The sequence below is a fragment of the Petaurus breviceps genome, unplaced genomic scaffold, assembly GCF_028583685.1.
Source record: "Petaurus breviceps papuanus isolate PSGF00001 unplaced genomic scaffold, PetGlider_PUasm1.0 77, whole genome shotgun sequence".
Taxonomy (NCBI): Eukaryota; Metazoa; Chordata; class Mammalia; order Diprotodontia; family Petauridae; genus Petaurus; species Petaurus breviceps.
Genome location: NW_027186492.1, coordinates 10,054,346 through 10,073,854, shown reverse-complemented (window position 1 = coordinate 10,073,854; position 19,509 = coordinate 10,054,346). Strand labels below are relative to the sequence as shown.

Sequence of the window (19,509 nt, the reverse complement as noted above, 5' to 3'; positions counted from 1 at the left end):
GGACCTTAAAGGTCATCTAGTCCAGTACCCAGTCACCAACTCATTTATTTTTTAAACCAGGAATTTCTCTTATTCTGCTTTGCCACTATGATATAACACATACAATGTCTAAAAATAAGCAACAGGAAGTGGAAGGAGAAATAAGAAATCTGGACAACCCACACATTAGATAATTAGCCCCTTGAATAACCTAGACCTGGAAATATTAAAACTCTAAGGGAGAAGGAAAAAACCTCTAAGAAAGAAAAGGTGCCAGAGTAAACATATTCTTACCCCTCCCTCCCCATACATATTCTCCCCATGAAATAGTGAAGCATTAGAAATGATGAAATTCCTGACAGGGGAGAGGTCATTTAATCAGATGACACAGTGCAAAATGCCATGTCCCTAATGCAGGGTAATTTGAAATAAACTCCAGCTCAGAACCCATAATGAGGAGGTAAGGAAACAAAAAGGCAGAGGTCCTGTGTCCGAATATAAAATAGGTAACTTTTAACGGCTGTGAATGTCAGAATGACCAATAACGACCAGCTTGAGCCTGAAACGATGTAGAACAGCAGCCTGCTTTTGAAGAGGTTTTCTATCAGGTTCTTTCACTTCTGAGCTTCAAGATCCTAGGGGGTTCCATGGTGAAACCCTACTGGCCATCAATGGAGCCCAAAGGCTTGAAACTCTATGGCAACAGTAATTCCTCTGTTGCTAAGGATAAGGAATAGCAAAGAAGAAGAGCGTAACTTTTTTAAAGACAATTTTTACAAAGAATTTTGAAGATATGTTGAACTCTGAGAAAAAGTAGGATTTGTCGTGACGGAGATCGTTGTATAATCTTTAAGAGCTCACTGTCACTGCCAGAATTATAAAGTTTCTAGTGTCTTAATAATTTAAACAACCATATACGACTTTGTTCCTAATTTGCCTGCCTGCCAATTTAATCAATTGATGATGAACCTGCTGTTTCAGTTACGAGAAAATTAAAAAGAAGCGAAAGGATGAAACCCTTAAATTCTAGGGAAACAGATTTGACAGATCTTTACACATTGATCCTCCCTCAAAGACACAAATAATTGGAATGTGCTTGGAGCATTAATCAAATTTTCAGATCCCACCGAGGCTGCCCACGTGGTGACCCTTGTTATTTACATCCAGATTGTGACTCGAGAAATATATTCAATAAGCAAATGTGTTGCATACGGTTATCTTTTCACCAATAACAAAAACTTTGTCAAATTTTCAAAGGCTTTGATGTCTCAAGCTGTTCCTCTTTCACGGTGGAAAAAAAATAGAGGAGTGGAGTAGGTGAGAGCAAGAAGTCTAGAAGATGGTTGATATATCAAAAATGTACTGGGCACCCTACTAGATTCCCAGATCTGCATGAGTGGGATATAAAAGGCACATGAGACATTCCCTGCAGTATCTTTAAATTGGGAAGATAAAAGTCATTCTCAGAAAATAAATAAAAGCATGATGCAAAATAGTAACAGCCCCACTTTGGGGATGTGGGATCATAGATTTAGAGCTAGAAGAGTTTTTATTGGGCATCAAATACATCTCATTTTACAAATGAACCAGTCATTTAAACTGACTTCTTAGGAGAAATGATGGGATTTGAGGTTAATCAAAACATTCCATCATGCATAGCCAAAAGCAAGTGGTAGTGTAGTAGGAAGTATATTAAATCTGATATCAGAAAACTTGGAATTGAATCATGGCTCTGCCATGTAAGCTGTGGGAATAGGCACAAGCAACCTTGCACTCTATGCCCCAGTTTCTTCATCAATAAAAGGCGAATAAAAATACCTACATTGCCTACCTTGCTGGGTTGTTGTTAGGCTCAAATGGAATGATGTCTTTGTCATGCCATCTTCCCATTTTACAGATGAGGATCTGAGGTCTTAGAGAGGCTTAAGTGATTGGCCCCAAATCACACAATAATAAGCTCAGTGGCAGAAGAAGCTGTACTTTGTTTTGTTTTTAAATTCAATTCTTCTGACTCCATTATCTAGCATTCTTTTTACATATTATGCTCCCGTCCCCTGGAGAAATATGACCTTAAAAGGGACCTGAGAATCATATGCCCTATTTTATAGATGAGGAAACTGAAATAAAAATAGATTTAGGGATTTTTTTTTAATCAAAAACACACATGTAGTTGCCATGCTGGTCTCTCCAGTCAGCTATATGCACATAGGAGATATTAATTACTTATTAAATAAATGGATGTTGATTGAAGAACTATTTTATGAATTACATACAACCTCTGTAAATTATCTAGAATCTCAAATTGAATTAGGAGTAAAATTCTAATTTTCCTAACTTGGGATCAAGAAGACTGGAGCTAAAATGCTCCAGCCACATACTACCCCGTGTTTCCCCGATAATAAGACACTGTCTTATTTTTTTGGACAGAAAAACACCAGAGGGCTTATTTTCAAGGGAGGGCTTATTTTAATGAACATTGACAGCAATTTTAATAAACAGGTAAATGTGAACAAAAAAATGTACCTTTATTCAATAAGCAAATCACTGGGGAAGAACAGGATGACGCGCTCACTGCTGCATGTAGCATGTAGCGCAGGGGATCACCTTCACTACAGTAGCAATCTCAATAATAGCAAGCCTCCCTTCGGGGGAGGGCTTATTTTAGAGGAATCTTACACAGTAAGGGGAGGGCTTATTTTCGGGATAGGTCTTATTATCAGGGAAACACGGTATCTGTGTGACTCTGGACAAGTCACTTATACTCTGAGAGTCTATGTTTTCTTATCTACAAAAATGAGAATAATAATATTTTTAGTGCCTACCTCACAAGGTTATTGAGTATATTGTAAAGTCTTTTGCAAATCTTAAAGCACTTGGTTTCAGTTTCTTAATTTGTAAAATAATAATAATAAAACTGAGCTCCTATAGCTAAAGTTATCTTAAAACTGAGAGTACAATGAGGCTTTCCAGTTCAACATCTATATTATTCCTTAATGATCATGGCTAAGCCATCCTTAGACACTAGCTGTGTGACACTGTGTAAGTCACTTAACCCTGTTTGCCTCAGTTTCCTCATCTGTAAAATGAGCTAGAGAAGGAAAGATACGCACTTTAGTATCTTTGCCAAGGAAACCCCAAATGGGGTCCCTGAGAGTTAGACCCAACTCAAGTGTCTGAACGACGCTGACATGAGACAAAGATGGCAGTGCTTTGAGCACAATGACCAAGGCAGGTAGTATCTTTGCCTTTCTTTGTATCCCCAGGACTTAGCACGGTGCCTGACACATAGTATGCACATAATAAATGCTAAATGAGCACCTAGATTATATTACTCTACAAAAATGGAGTTGAGATTGAACATTCTATGTAAACCAACCTGACATGTCCACCCTATCTACAGTTTTGTTTTGTTTTTGTTTTTTGCTTTTTGGAAAGGGGAAGGTAGGGCAATTGGGGTTAAGTGACTTGCACAACTAGTTTTTGTGCTAAGTGTCTGAGGCTGGATTTGAACTCAGGTCCTCCTGAATCCAGGGCCAGTGCTCTCTCTATTCACTGTGGCACCTAGCCACCCCCCTATCTGCATTCTTAATTGAAGTCACAAGACCCTTATCAAAAACATAATTTGGCTTTTCATATTAGAGAGTTTCAAGTGCTTTACAACCCTTAAAAGTATTATCTAAACATAACATTTGCTATTGTTGCTATTGTTATTAAATTCCAAGAATTCATCCCACAGCTAATACTGCTGGAAATTTGCCTTTTTTGACATGTCCAGGCAAATGAAAATGTATCAAGTAGGAAATTCAATGGAATAGCTGAGCTCAGGAGTAAACATAGAGGAGCTCACTAATGAAATTCTCCTCCATGCTGGCTTGTGCTTGGTGCCGAACCTGTATCCAGCAGGCTAGGTAACAAAGCAGGTGTTTGGAAAAGCTTTGCCCAAAGGTATTCAGTTCCCGTGATCTGGCATTGCTCCAAAGGCAGACTAGAATGAGCTGTTGGAGATGTTGTCAAGGAGATTGATGGAGTAAGCAATTTTGAAATTTCCTCTGATTAATTATATAGGCGCAGTGGTTTTTCACCAAAGGCAATACTCTGAGTTGGGGAACTATCCATTATGACTTTTTGTACTCTCTGGTGTCTTCACACACTCAGTGTCCTCAGTAAGAGAAAGAAAAGGGAACAGAGTGGGGAAATGAAGCCCAGTTCCAAAAGGGACCTATTCCGGTTTGGGTACAGATCAATAAAAATATGAGTATGTACAATTTTTGCTTTTTCTAACTCTCTCTTTCCCATTTTCATTTTCCACCCCTTTCTTTCTCCCCCTCTTACCTCTCACTTGTGTGTCTCTGTATATCAGCAGGAATACATATGCAGTGAAAGTATTTATTTACATGATTGCAGTTGTCATTTATTTTCTTGACATTTACAACTTTAATAATAAAATAGCTAGCATTTATATGGCACTTTAGAGTACTTTACATATACTCTATCCTCAAAAAAAAAAACTTAAGAGGTAGGTGCTGTTATTACCCCCATTTTATGGATAAAGAAACTGAGCCTCCGTTTCTTCCTTTGTAAAAAGGGGAATAATAATATTTTAGAACCTTCCTCAAGTCTATTCAGGGTTAGGGAATGTGTGGCCACATATGGCCCTCTAGGTCCTCAAGTGGTGGTCCTTTGACTGAATCTAGGTCCTCAAGTACAGGACCACCTGAATTTAGTCAAAGGGCTGCACTTGAGGACCTAGAGGGGAACCTGTGGCCTTGAGACCACAGGTTCCCCACCCCTGGCTAAAGGCTTTTGAAATCCTTAAAGTACGTTAGAGCCAGTTTATTGCTATTATTTCCATCACCTTTTGACTTTAAATCCATTGTGGCCTATACCCAACTGCATGTTTGTCTTTCATTCTTGACATCCAGGAGGTGATGCCGTGACTTGTAGGTGAATTGGGTTTAAGTGAGGAAAGGCAGTGCAAAGTCACCAGCCTCACTTTCTCCTCTGGAACTATCTGGGTCTGGTGGCCAGATATAGATCAGGATGACTGGAGATGGCCCAGGATGCAGCAGGAGACCTTTGCCTTTTTAAGCTAAGGTTTTTAACAGGTCTCAGTGGTGTAGCCTTAGAAGACCTCTTTCAGATAAAGAGGAATAAGCAATAAGTTCTCTTCCAACACTAATTCTGGGATTATGTGCTAGAATGAAAGAGGTTAATTGACTTGTCCCAGAGTCTCATAGCTAGCTGTGTGTATGGGGCAGAATTTGAACTCAGAACTTCTTGTCTTCAAGGCACTCTCTATCCACTCTGCCCTCTCAGTGCTTCATCCCATTGAATTTCCCACATTGTTTATGTACTTCTGGACTCTACCTCTGTCCCCATGGCTCACCGTTGTTTCTCCATGCCATCCAGCTGTACCACTTTCACTTGGTCCTTATTATTTATTTCGTTATCTCCTTGGATTCTCCCATCTTTCTCCATGTATTTGTTGACTGACTCATTGTTTTCATTTACACTCTCTCCCTTTCCATAATCCTTGAAAACTTTAACAGAGACAGCTGACCTTCCTTGAGACCCTGGCACAGTGCTTTCAACTTCTAGGTATTGCATTTCCTGTCTAATTCAACAATCCACTAGTGTAAGTCACGTGTCAGTCAACAGTCGGTCAATAAACATTAAATGCCTACTATGTGCTGGGTCCCTATGCTAAATTAGGGATACAAAGAAAAGTTAAAGACAATCCCTGCCCTCAAGGAACCCCCAATTTAATGGGGGATGACTATATATAAAAAGAAACTGAGAAGAGGTAGGGGGGCAGGGAGGCTAACTGCTGCATGGGCATGATAAAGTTCTGCAGCCAGGTGGGAAATTAGGAAGGGTCTTCCCTGGACTCTCCTTAAATAGAAGATCTTGGAGGAACTCCCCGAGGGGACCCAAGGGAGGAGATATAAGGAGATATAAGTTGCTGAGTTGATTTGATCTTGCAGGAAGATGAGTTTCTGGAGACAATGGTGAAGTCCAAGGGATCACGGGATGAGGTGCATGCCTGGACTCTCTCCTTAAACAGAGGATCTAGGAAAAGCTCCTCAGTGTCCACCCTTCACTCTCTTCTATCAGAATGATCAGTGATGAAAGAGAGACAGTGTGGTATGGAAGAAAGACTGCTGGTTCTCGAGTCACTGTAACTGGATTTAAATCCTGCCTCTGAAACTTCTGACCTTGAACAAGTCATTTACCTTCCTTGGACTTCAGTTTCCTCATCTGTAAAATGGGAGGGTTGGACTCTTAGTATTCTTATCAATGCCGTAAAAACTGTTTTACCTACATTGGAAAAAGGAATTTTCCCATCCATGAGTTTACTATATCCATGAAATCACAGATCTTGTTTTTGTATATGAAAAGTAACACAGAATAGGACTTGCCCCCCCCCCCAAAAAAAGAGTCTGTAGTCAGAGGAGAATATACTTTTATTTCCATTTCTAACATTTACTAGTTCAAGACATTTAAGCTCCCTGACTCTCAGCTTTCTCATCTGTATAGTGGGGATAATAATAGCGGTCATGCATAGTTATCTATAAGGATCCAGTGAGGTAATGGACGTAAAGTGAAATATAAATTTCAGCTATTGCTATTCATCAGGTACATTCTAGCTCTGTTGAGTTTCAAAGGTCTTGAATGTTTCCTACCCAGTTAAAAATGTTCACACTTGACAATTTCCACAGCACAATGCTGATCAATCAAGGAATGATTAGTTCTTAACAGAGGTTAATAATACATATCAGAACCATAATTGTAACAGTGAAGTCTGACCTCCCTTTATAAGCCTTTTGTGTCCCACATGATTGGTGAATCCCTGACTGGGATTGCTATTTCCTGAGGAGCTCAACCATTGCCACTTTATCCCCTGCTCAGTTTACCCTCCACACCTCTCTATGCCCTCAACAATCTTGCTCCTTTGACCATACTTTCTTCTCCCCATTTCCCAAATCCCCTTTATATTTTGTCTTCTCCTACTAGAATCTAAGTTTCTTATGCAGTATAAGGACCATCTTGTTTTCTTGTATTTCTATCCCCAGTGCTTAGCAAATTCCTGACACATAGCAAATGTTTCATACAAGTTCAATTTATCTGTCTATCTCTCTGTCTGTCTATCTATCTATCTATCTATCTATCTATCTATCTATCTATCTATCTGGTGAGCACTCTATATAGAGTAATTGGTGTTCCTGTAGGAGAACTTATTTTCTCCAGGTATTTCCTTTGGTTTTATCTTTATCAAAATATCATCTATAGTTTAATGTTCATTTCACTTATAATGATTAGTGTGACCAGTAACTGTCAATGTTGTAAGCAGCATTTCCTAATACTGCTGATATAATTGTATGCACCCCACAAATTTTCAATAATAATTCTTTAAAAATCTATACTCTGGACACAACTTGCAGAAATTTGAAATGGCATGTTTAGACTGGACCAAATTTTGTGTTAATTTCGAATGCAGAATCAACCTTTAAAAAGATAAGTAGCTGACTCTCACTATCCTCTTGGCTATTCACAAGTGTGAATTTTCACAGTGCCACTTGGGCTTTTAACAACAAAAACAAACAAATGAAAATATTTGACCTAAGAGCTTAAAAGAAACATAAGATATCATTAAAAAAATGTGCCTGTACCACATTGTCTCTGATTTCTAAAGTATCTCATTTTTACCCCTTCTTGGAAAGAAGGTCTGTTTAAGAAATGTCTGAGGTGACTGTCCGCAATTATGAGTCATGCACTTTGATTATTTTTTTTGGTAGGGGGAGGAAGGGACAGTGGAATCAAAAACTCATCTGAGCATCCAAATCTGAGCATGCCAGTTCAATAAAGAGATCAACCTAAAGCTGGTGCTTTGTTTTCTTATTAAGAGTTAAATAAGCATATTAGACTTTGATGACTAAGTTCAGAGCTTTAGAGAGTCAGCATTTCACATCTTCATGATAAATTCAATATAAGAGAATTTCCGTAGGCAAACTCTATCCTCCAGACAGAGTCAAAGTTCCCAGTTCAAGGCCTGACTCAGATACATAACAGGTATAAGACCCCAGGCAAGTTAATTCACCTCTCCCAGGCAATTCTAACTCTGTAAGACTATTATAAGTCACAGTGGTCAGTGGTCACATTTGCACAACCAGGAATTCCCTACATTGATGAAATCACAGGTTCAAACAAGCAAACAAAACAAAACAAAAAGCCAATAATTACATCATATAAAATACTGGCAGTCCAATCTGCCTATCCCTGTTGCCTCAAAGTTTTAGAGAAACTCTCTAAAAAGAGTTCACGTTTATGACTGAAAGCTAGTTAAAGGTATACATCATAGGTTCCTAATGGGATATTTAGAATTCCTGCATCTGTCAAAATGGCCATCTCCAAAGGATATTCAGTATGCCAGAACACAGGTTGGAGAACTGTGAAGGAAATTTAAAGTCAATGAAGGAGATAGTATTTGGGGGCTTCAGGGAGTACAAAGATAATTGTGGATCAATCGTGCCAGACAATTTGAAGCAACTTAAGACTGCCGTCAGGACTTTAATTGTTTCTGCCTCGGAGTTTGAGAGAGCATTTAGTTCAATGAATGATGTGCTAACACCTAGTTTCAATGTTCTGTCCATTAGTTGTATATCATCTTTGTCTTTTTATTAAGCTGCCTGGTGCACTGCTCCATATGCTTAAGCCCAACAATTATGTCAGGAAGTGACTCATAAGTAGTGTCTGTAAGTCTGAAATTATAGAAATATGTCAGAATAAGATTTCCTGCCCTTCTGTCTAAATATAACCAAGTAATTGCTTTATTTTAATTGAAGAGACTGGATCATTCTCCCACCTTTAATCTGGGCTGTTATGTATTTATGGAGGAAAACTGGGCATTTTTCCCCATGTACCAAAAATGGAGAGTTAAAGGGTTGGCCTTGGAGTCCAGAAAACTTGGGTTCAAGTTATTGACACAATAGCTGTGCAACCACAAACAAAGCACTTAATTTCTTAGTGAGTGGCAACTCTCTAAGACTGTGAGTTACAGAGAAATTACCCATTGGTATTAATGTGGGGGAGAGGGTGGCTGAAGTTTCCACATCAGGAACTTTCCACAATGGAAAAATCAGGCACCAGGACAAAAGAAGTAAATAAGAAAAATGGGAAAAAACAAAGCTGTGTTAACATGATAGAAATTGTTCCCACTTTTTAAAAATCATCTTCTAGGGATCTCTGTTGTGTGCTTATTAAAAATCATGTTCCTTACTTGAAAATAGTTAAAAGTCCCCTGCATTTTATGAATATAGTATGACAATAAGAAATATAAAAAAGTAAGATGAATGGGAAATAGATAAATAGATAGATTTAGATCAAGATATATATCTATATGCAACATTATGGGAATTAACTTACTACAAGTAGTAAGACAAGACAACCAAGTCTTTGACCATCAGCCTTGAAACACAGGGCTGAGGGTCTCTTACTGTTATTTCCAAAAATATTCCCATAAACTTTGGAGATCTATGGATTAAAAAAAAAACTCACTAATACTGCCTTAGCTTGCAAATAGTTATAGGTCTTTGTGTAATAGTAAACTCCCCAACACCAATATAGTAGTAGCTTCCCTAGTCTCCATCAGTCATTCCAGCTTTCTTTCCTTTTTAATGTTTTGTTTATCACTTCTTTTCAAAATGGTGGCACTTCCCAATGACTCCCCTTCCTCCCTGTAATAAAATCCTCCCTTCTAACAAGGAAGTAGAGTTAAGGAAAACAAATCAGCTCATTGACCATAACCAAAAATGTATGCTTCTCTCTGTACCAATAGTCTACCAGCTTTCTGATGGAAAATAGGAGGCATGCTTTGTTATCAAGTCATCTGCAGTCTTGGCCAGTCACTGCACTAAGTCTTTTGGTGTTATTTGATGTTGTTTTCCTTTACATGATTGTGCTTATTCTATAAATTGGTTTCCTGGTTGCACTAACTTCAATAATCATGAGACCTATAAACCTAAATTAGTGTACTGAGTAGCTTGTGACTTCAAAGCATCAGTTCCATCACAAGAGATTGTCGCAGATAACTTCAGATTAAAAATACTTAATATTTTGTGTAAGTAGCCAGAAAGCATCTCTAGAATAGTTACACTAGCCTTTCATACTGTTGTTATTCAGTCCAGTCTGATTCTTTGTGACCACATTTGGGGTTTTCTTGGCAAAGATTGTCATTTCTTTCTCCAGATACAGATGAGGAAACATAGTTAAATAGGATTAAGTGACTTGTCCAGGGTCACACAGCTAATAAGAAGCTGAAGCCAAATTTGAACTCAGGTCCTCCTGACTCCAGACCCAGCACTCCATCCACTGTAGTACCTGGCTGCCCCATACCACTTAGCATTTTGCACTGGACTCTATTCATGTCCAGTTTCTCAGGTACTATCCCCCATTTTCATTCTGATAGCCATGATTAACAAGCACTTGGCTTGATTCATCTCTTGAATTATATACACTTTTTCTTCTCCATTTTTTATGCAGTGCCCTTTCCAAGCTGTTGCTGTTTGTTTTTTTCACCAAGATAGTGAATTTCTATTTGACACTTAAAGCCGTTCTTTATCTGGCCCCAGCCTATCTTCCTAGATTAATCACATTACTGTCTCTCACCCATTCTATCTTTCTTCCAATCATACCGTTGTACTTGCTCATTCACATACATGATACTCAATCTCCAACCTCTGTGCCTTTGCTTAGGCTGTCCACAGTGCCTGAAATGTTCCCCCTCCCCACCTCTACCTCTTGGAATCCTTAGCTCCCTTCAAGGCTTAGATCAAATGCTGCCAGGAGGCCATTCCCTGATCCCCTAATCTTTTGGCCATACCTCTAGCTCTGTAATTACTTTGAATTTACTTTATAAATATTCTTTATTGACTTATTTGTATAGGTTTCCCTCCAGTCTAATAAATGTTCCCTGAGGATAGGTACTGTTTGGTTTTTGACTTTGTATCCCTAGCACCTAGCAAAGCGATTGGTATATAATAAATGACTGTCGAATTGAATTAAGGGAGGAAGGCACTATTTAGGTCATGACTTATTTAATTGGGGGTTAAATATCCTTTTTGCAGGTTTGGAAGGAATTTGAATCAGGTTGATTGGCAGAGAGAGAGAGAGACAGACAGACAGACACAGAGAGAGAGAGAAAGTGAGAGAGAGAGAGTGTGTGTATGTATGTGTGTGTGTGTGTGTGTTTAATGGGAGTGGAGTTAGTCGGTCTCTTGAACAACTCAGATACTTACCCTGCCTCCTTGATGATAAGTTGTTCAAAGTGAGGGAAGAAAAGAGGATTTCACTTATTGAATATTTAATTCTGGACAGCAATTTAATCAGGATTGGGATTTGGGCAATTGCTCTGGCCCCCTCCTAACTTACTACAGTTGCGATTCTTAGTATTCCTTAATTATCCCACTGAGATGTTTGAGAAGCAACTAGTAGTAAATGAACTTGGCAAATCAGCTATTACCCAAGTAATGAAATACAAATACATATGTTTGACAATTCTGCAGGGAAATTTTTGAAGCCAGGATTCTCAATGGATTGTATTGGCCAAGAGAGGGGGAAAAACAGGTGTTGTTATCAAGTTGTATCTATAAACAGTTTGACTAGAGTTTTAAAATAATGCACAGATTTTCCTTGCCATGGATTCCAAACATGTCAATTCATCTATGGAGAGGCTTGATTGTCAAATAGCGAATCAATATCCTCCCCAGTGGAACTCGGGAAGGGAGGGCTCGATGTGACGTATGTTTAAATATTCAAGGCTTTCACACTGACAGTATATCTAAGGATGCATATCAACTTCACATCTAACCTTAAACAAAGCAGAGATCAGCTCTACTGAGAAAATTGATTTTATTCCACAGTAAGGCAAGGGAAATTAGTAAATTCAATATTTGTAGAAAGAAAAGAAGCCGAAGCCAGCTATTCCTGGTGGTCCCAGATTGTTCTTTGTTTTGGTAATTATACCTTTATGTTTTAAGTCTCATATTTACACTTTCAGAAGGGCTTGGAATAGTTCACGCATCAAGAATTCCTCTGAGCTCCCAGGTTCTCCTGCTGTACCACAATAAAGTTATCCCTGGATTGTTACAAATTGAAAATGAGTTCCAACTTGAGAGTAGGAACCCTTGCTTCTCTCATTGTTCAGGGCTATCATTTGAGCTGCATCCCTAACTGACAGCCTCTTCAGCATCCAAGGCTTCTGTGTGCTCGTACCTCAATGTGGTAGATCTTCAACTTAGGGAAATGCGAAGTTGAAACTCTAAACTCCAGAATAGAATCATGGAAATGATTTCTTCCCGATCTCTAGGCACATGTACTATAAGACACAGGCAGAAAAACAGCTCTGGGATGAATTTACTAATGTTTTCTATTGGATGGTAAGCCATTCTAAAGCTACGAAAGCCTTCCAAACCCCATAGGTCTCCATTCTGCCATTAGCTGTACCAGTTTAAACAGTGTGCTGCAAGAAATATTGACAGGTCAAGTACAGCTGGGAAGAGAGTGTGTCCCAGTGGCCTTTACACTGACAGCTTCTCCCACATTAAAGAGTTAACTAGCAGCCAACCAGCTCAGAGTGGGAGCTAATGAATGAAATGGAGATTGATATAGACTCTCTTTGGAGGTGCATCGATCGGTATCTTCTGAACTCAGCTTAGGAATTCTGCAGGCAGCATTGCCTGAGTAACCCTGGCATGGTGCCCATTAGCAAATAACTCTTTTAATGTTGATCTTCAATTGATACAATTACTGTGTTGTGGAGTGCAATGGTACCCATGGACACTTACTTTGTGTCATGCCTTTGAGGCAACAAGCAGAAGACAGGTTTTGGGGGGATGGACTTCATTTTTGCCAGTGTTTAAGAGGAACAGACCAGTTAATTGCATTTCCTGCATTTTATTTGCATTTTAACAGTCGAGCACAGCCTTAAGTAGTGAAGTTGATTCTATCCTTGTCAGAAGAGCATCATCAAATCAGTATCACATGATCACAGTCCTTGCTGTTGGTCCCAACTCTTCTGATGATATCACAGTGAGATGGTATCATAACGTCTCCCTTACCCCTTAAAAATAGGACTATTTTTGAAGCCAAGTGAAATTTGGTAGAGAGGATCTTGAAATCTTATGACCTTTTTCCAGCTTTTTTTTTTAACTCACATGCGTTAAGTTAAGACTAATTGGAAACTTACATTAAGACTTCACTAGGTTGACTCCTTTGGGTCTTCCTCTATTGTTTTTTCCCCTTCGTTTTGTTTTTTGGTGCTTTTAGTGGTATCAGAAACTCTTGGTGTGAAAGCTCTCTCCACCAATGCAGGTTGACAACTCATTTGTAGCTTATAGTCTTAGAAAGTTGCCTGGGGAGAAGGGTGGGGAAGCAGCTACATGACACAGTACATAGAACACCAGCGCTGGAGTCAAGAGAACCTGAATTCAAATCCAGTCTCAAATACTTAATAGTTGTGTGACCCTGTGCAAGTCACTTAACCCTGATTGCTTCCCCCCCCCAAAAAAAAAAAAGTTGCCTGGGGACACTGAGAAACTGTGACTTGCCCCTGTTGTCACACAGTTTTTATGTGTCAGAGGCAACACTAGAACCCAGGTATTTCTGACTTCAAGGCCAAACCTCTTTCCGCCATCCCAAGCTGCCCTTTAGTTTTGCTTTATGTAATTTTGTGAATTGCTTCTACTTTTCCTAGTCTTGTCTGGATTGATTTAATGGAGCACAGGACTCCTGTGAATTTTGAACATTGGCACCTTTATTTGTTAGGTCCCTAAGGCAACAATTTAGTGGCACCACAATATTCTAAAAGGGCTGTAGTTACCAAACTTACTTCTAAGAAGTGCAAATACCTCTCTCGGATCATAGATGTAGAGCTGGAAGGAACCTCAAGTACCATTAAGTCTCATCCTCCCATTTTACAAATGGTAAAACTGACGACCAAGATGGTTAAGTGATTTGCCTAAGATCACACAGGTAGTAAAGGGCACAGGTGGGATTTCAAGTCAATTTCTCTAACTCTAGAAGTCACTGCTTTTAACCCACTGGGACCCTCCTGGGAGTTCTTACTAGGGCAGGAAAATTCAGTACGGTTCATAATCCACGACATATTATGATACAAGTTGCAGAATCTTTCAGAATCTCTTTGAGACAAGTCCTCAGAGCAGCAGTTCTGAAAATCAAAAACTCAATATCAGCTTCTGGTGACCCCTAACTTGCTAACTTCAAATCCAACCACAAAGATTAAAAATTCAAACTCAAAATCCCCTTGGCACTGAAGAATGGTCTAGTCTAGAGTGTTCATTTCTCTCCTGCCACCGAATTATCCTCACGAGGAAGGATCATGAGTAGGCATCTCAGTGGAACTTTGGAAAAAGTAAACTAAAACTAAAGTAATTATATATTTGCAGCAAATTGTGCTGCACAGTCAGGAATGCTTTGTCTTTATTTTCTGGGAGCATTTTAAAGCATCCTTATAGGCACACAGACTTTAAAAATGTTTATTTCCCATGATAATTATTTTGATCATAGACTTGAAAAAAGCACCTCAGTTTTACAATGAATCCAATGTAAAAATACCAGTCTCCTTTGAAAACATGTTTAGTATGAACCATGAAAAGAAGAGAAATTTCCTAATCACATAATAGACTTGAAGAGAAACTTTTTTAATTGAAAAGGAGTAAAAATCATGTAACTGATTTTGACATGTTTTTCCTTGATTCCCATTAATCTCACACACCACTTCTAGCCACCTGTTAATAACGCATGACCTTGTGTCCAGTACCATTTTCTACAGTCGACCCTTCTCAATTTGGAAGCACTGGTGTGTTAGATCCATTATATCATTTATATAACATTATTTATATAGTAATTTCACACAACACACTTCTTGGGGTGATGCTGTGAGATCAAAACAAACTTTAACATTCGTAAAGTACAAGATTTTCTACCCACTTTTAAGAAGTGTGGAGGTTTATAATACACTGTGTTTCCTCCAAGACAAATAATAGATTATACATCATTCAGGAAACAGAAAAAAATTATAAGTAGATTTTGCCTATTGAATGTAATGGATTGTCAGGAACACTTGACATTATTCTACAGGCGAGGCCACATAAAATCAATACATCTTAGGCAAGGTTTAATTTATTTGTAGGTTCTTACAACAAATGACTTACCTTTTTTGTTTGCTGTTTTTCTTTTCAGCTTTTACACTCATGACTAGCTACGGTTTTATCCATCTCGTTATTATGAAACTCACCACAACGGGCTGATTGTGTCATTATTGAAGTTTTATTTTAAAATGAGAGGGACTGCAAAGCATGAAAATGAAAAAAAAAGAATTGAGGAATATAGAGTTTGTGCTGGGACTTGACAGTCTTGATACATGGCCCTTCTATATTGCCTCCAAAGCAGCATGTGCTATGCTGTTAATTAATCAGTCAACAAGTAGTTATTAATTGCCTACTATGTGCCTGACACTATGCTGGATGATGGGAATTCAAGTACAAAGAAAGGACCATTTCTTATTCACAAAAATTTTGCTTATAGAGTCAAAATAGATTAAATTAATTATTAAATTAAATTAATGTAATAAGAACACATTTATGCAAAGTAGTTAAATTCCTGAGGATCACCTTCTCCCCCAAATAATATGACATATAATTTTTGGTTTGAAGATTCTTTATTATTTTTTCCATTCTTGTTAAGAAAGAAGTGAAAGTGCTTCAGAATCAGTAGGCTTTTTCACATCAATCTTTGCATCTCCAGCACTAAGCACAGTGCCTGGCACATAGCCGATCTTTAATAAATTCTCATTGATGGATTGATTGGCTATTTTCCCTGCTAGAAATAGAGGCCATTTCCAAGATAGTGCCATTTAAAGTGTTAAATGGGGAAGAAGACTTTTGTCTTTGTCTTCAGGAGACTGTACTTTATTGGTAGTATCAGAGGATTTTAAGCATAACTCTGTAACTATAAGGAGAACTCCAAAGAAAGGCATGGATGTCTTTCAGTTCCCGACACACAAATGCAAATAACTGAGATTCAGGGCAAAAGAATATTCTTTCCTATAATGGATTTATGGGGAGATTCTTTTCTATATTCATTCAACCATAAAGACTAGATCAGGAAACACATTTCAGATCTGCTGACTAACAAAAGACACAGGCTATGAGCCCACCACTTGTTCTTTGCACATCACAAAACATCTCTGGTTTCATGGCCAACTTGGAGAGAAAAATCTGCAAGTAGGTGTTACATCCTTGTCCCTTTTTACCGGGTGGACGCATTTCAACCCAAGAACAGTCTAGACTCAAATGAGGAAGTCGAAGCTGTATAACAGATAGATCAAGCATGTCAAAGCAATTCTTTACAGTGGTAATGGATATGGCAAATGTGTGGATTTTGTTAGGATTTCTTCTGACAGCCATGAACACAGATATATTTTAAAGTAATATAACTGTCCTAAATCTCTAGCAGGGAATACAATGACTTCTAGTCTTATTTTTCACCACTCCAACAACTCTCAAGAAGTTAGATTTGATGAATTCTTTAAAATGATTTGACTTAGAAAAGACCCTGTACCATTTAACCTTGCTTTTGTTCTACTCAGCCCTGCACCTAAGTCCTATCTGCTTCAATCTATCATGAATGTCGACATTGAGAAGACTTTTTGAGGGACCAATGTTGAAACAAAACAATCTCATAATGTGCTGCAGTGGGGAAGACACTGGAATGGGAATGAGAGGACCCAGCTCTACTACTTACCACTAGTGTGAGCTTGGTTAAGTCACTTATCCTCTTTGGGTCTCAGTTTCCCCATCTATAAAATGATGGTGTCCTTTAGAGTGTCCTTTAGTCCTAAATCTCTGTTTCTATGATGAGGTTCAACTAGATGGCTTTTCAGGTTCCTTCCAACTCTGGATTTCTGATCCTATAATGAGGTCCTCATGCTGGTGTCCTTGAGATTATAAATGTAAACAGGTCAGTCAAGAAACTTTAATTAGTTAAGTGCCTTCTATGTTGCAGACACCAGGCTAAGTGCTGGGGATACAAAGAAAGACTAAAAAATGTTGTTTGTTTTTTTTCAAGAAGCTCACAATCTAATGGTGGAGAAAGCATGCAGACAATTATGTAACAACAAGATATGTACAAAATTAATTGGAAATGGTAGAGGGAAAACACTACCAAAGTCCTTCTCTATAGCAAACAATGTTATAATAAGACTTCATAAAAATTAAGATAGAGGGGGGAAATGTACAATGAATTGACTTGGACAGCACCTGAAAGAGATTGGACCAAACATGAAGGTAATAGGGAAGCTAGAGTGCCATTAAGATTGAAAATATGAGCCTCAGTGCTACAATAAAACTTGGCAACCTTATTGTCTTCCTCTTTTATTCATTGTTACTATGATCTTGTTAAGTGAGAGAAAGAAATTACAATACTTTGCCATTTGGTCTAAAAAAAATGTAACTAATTCTCCTTACAGGATCTCAAAAGATCAAAGAACTAATTCAAAAATGCAGTTTCCCCAAAAGAGGTTCTGGAAATGAGTTGTTCTGGAGCTCACCTCAGCAGATTCAGGGGTCATAAATACTTCATTCTATACTCAGTTTCCTAAGACAGAGGTCTATCCCACAATCCCACTCTTTGAATTTAGGAAAGTTAGAGCTTGCCTTCAGGTAAGCTAAAATTAGTCCACTGCTGAATGGTCACCAGATCAGCACCCATGTTTTGGTAAGAGTCCAATTTTTTATTAAATATAATACTTTAAAAAGTATTTTTGCACCAACAATAGATCTTTCCAGCAATCATTTGGGGTAAATATCATTGTCCTCCTTTCACAAATAGGAAAAAATAAACCTTAAAAAATTGGATTATTTTACACAAGGCAACCCTACAAACCAGTGGTGGGACCAGGACTGGAACTCAGATCTTCTGATTCCTAAAAATGTTCTTTAGACTATACTGTGCTGACTGGTCTTTTAAATAATAGCAATAATAATAATAATAACATTTTTTTACCTTTGTTGCTTTTGTCATGTTCCTCTCCAGTGAAACTCATATCATTTGAACACTTTGCTCAGCCAAACCAGAGAATCATGGGATTCTAGATTTAGAATGACCTTAGAGATCACTTCATCCCACCCTCTCATTTTACCAACGAGAAGAGACCATGGAATCCCAGAAAGTTTAACTGGTTTGCCTGAGGTCACACAGCTAGTAGATAACAAAGTTAAGATTTAGACCCAGGTGGCTGACTCCAAATCTAGTGTTCTTTTCACCATACCAAGCTGGTGCATAAGCTCAGACAGAGCATATCTTCACCAGCAAGCCAGAAAATTAATGGAATATGCTGAAAGCTCTGCCCAAGAAAGGTAGTTTTTTTTTTATCCCTCCAGACCATCTGACCTCTCCCAGTCTTTTAAAATCTGCTTCCCACAGTCCCAGAATACATGCTTTCTTAAAAATCAAGCTTTTACTTTACAGCAATTAGAATTGAGATTTCTTAAAATTGGGATTTTTTTTGAAAAGTCACAGAGTAATGAACCTTACCTGAAAGTTAGTAAAAGCAGTGGCTCTATAAGAACACAACTCCTTACATAATTAATCTATGTAATAATTATCCTTCTCATCAGGTTCTAGGCTGCCATTTATTCATTTATTTAACAAGCAATAATTGAACACCTACACTGGACTTGGAGCACTAAACTGGGTCCTTTTGAGGGATTAAGAGGAAATAATTTGCATCTTACTTATCAATACTTGTTAAGGGGGTATTGGACACTCAGATAAGAGGAGAAAATAATACCTAGAGAACATGTAAAACAACTTACAAATAAGTGAAGCGTGATACTGAATAATAATAGTTATTGAATAATGTTACTTTTTCCTAAAATTTCTTTAAGATTTTTTAAATGTTCTTTACTTATCCTTTATATTTTAAAATCACCAAATAACACTACTACTAAATTTTACACTTTGGGGTAAAAGGGAGCATTGCCTATAAAACCCAAAGAACTTTCTTTCACAAGATGTTACTTGTCTGAAAATGTCCATCAAATGCCTTTTATACTGACCTCTTTTAAACTTGACTTTAAACCTGATTATTAAATTAGTTTGGGACTCCACCACTCTTCCAGCAAAATGGGATTGCCTGATTCTGTCTTGTTTTTCATTTCCATGTCTGATCTAGACTTCACTGTAGCACAAAGGACTTGGGTTAAACCTTTCATGAGTTGAGCAATACTTGATTGTCAGTAACAAGCAAGCTTCCCCCTCCCCGTTCTTTCTAAGCCTCCAAACTCCTTTGGGGCAGTAGTGTGCTTCCATATGAATCTTTTCTATTTCCCTTTAAATATAAAACATATCTTAGACGATAAACTTGATCATCAAAATAACTGAATTGGCTCCATATTATTGTTTGTAGAAGCTTTCACTGATTTTTTGAGAATTTTTAATTTTCAAGGAGGG

At 38.1% G+C, this 19,509-nt stretch overlaps 1 protein-coding gene and 1 long non-coding RNA gene across 6 annotated transcripts in view; one reads left to right on the top strand and one right to left on the bottom strand.

The window, feature by feature from the left end:
- NPAS3 (neuronal PAS domain protein 3) overlaps positions 1–19,509 on the top strand; it is a 1,174,175-nt gene that overhangs the window by 902,785 nt on the left and 251,881 nt on the right. The gene's annotated exons all lie outside the window — the stretch shown is intronic.
- Positions 13,771–17,796, bottom strand: LOC138175505 (uncharacterized). Its single transcript, XR_011172011.1, has 2 exons — positions 15,210–17,796; positions 13,771–14,203 (listed from the first exon to the last, which is right to left on the bottom strand). It is a non-coding gene; the product is annotated as an uncharacterized lncRNA (long non-coding RNA).